Below are 650 nucleotides of genomic sequence, written 5' to 3' on the forward strand. Positions count from 1 at the left end.
TATTTAAACACATATGTGAAAGAAACGACGGCCAAATACAAAATAATTGAATCGTAAAAAGTGAGGGCTCTGTGGTGTAATGGTAGCACATTCACTCTGGCAAGTGAGAGATCCGGGTTCGAGTCCCGGCGGAGCAAGTACTTTTTGCGATTCATTGTTTATTGAAATAAATTAAATTTCGGCTATTGCCATTTATACAAATTTAATGAATTAAATAAAAGTCATTTGACAGGTATTTGGTCTTCCGATCATATGTTAGTTTGGTTATTTAAACACATATGTGAAAGAAACGGCCAAATACAAAATAATTGAATCGTTAAAAAGTGAGGGCTCTGTGGTGTAATGGTAGCACATTCACCTGGCAAGTGAGAGATCCGGGTTCGAGTCCCGGCGGAGCAAGTACATTTTGCGATTCATTGTTTATTGAAATAAATTAAATTCGGCTATTGCCATGTATTACAAATTTAATGAATGTAAATAAAAGTCATTTGACAGGTATTTTGGTCTTCCGATTATATGTTAGTTTGGTTATTTAAAACACATTATGTGAAAGAAACGGCCAAATACAAAATAATTTAATCGTAAAAAGTTAGGGCTCTTGTGGTGTAATGGTAGCACATTCACCCGGCAAGTGAGTGATCCGGGTTCGA

The 650-nt window shown here is 35.8% G+C and overlaps 1 non-coding gene across 1 annotated transcript; it reads left to right on the plus strand.

The window, feature by feature from the left end:
* Window positions 1-328: 328 nt before the first annotated feature.
* Window positions 329-399, plus strand: Trnaa-ggc. The gene has a single exon. It is a non-coding gene; the product is annotated as a tRNA-Ala (tRNA).
* Window positions 400-650: the final 251 nt, after the last annotated feature.

The sequence above is a fragment of the Homalodisca vitripennis genome, chromosome 1 (genome assembly GCF_021130785.1).
Source record: "Homalodisca vitripennis isolate AUS2020 chromosome 1, UT_GWSS_2.1, whole genome shotgun sequence".
NCBI classification, from domain to species: Eukaryota; Metazoa; Arthropoda; class Insecta; order Hemiptera; family Cicadellidae; genus Homalodisca; species Homalodisca vitripennis.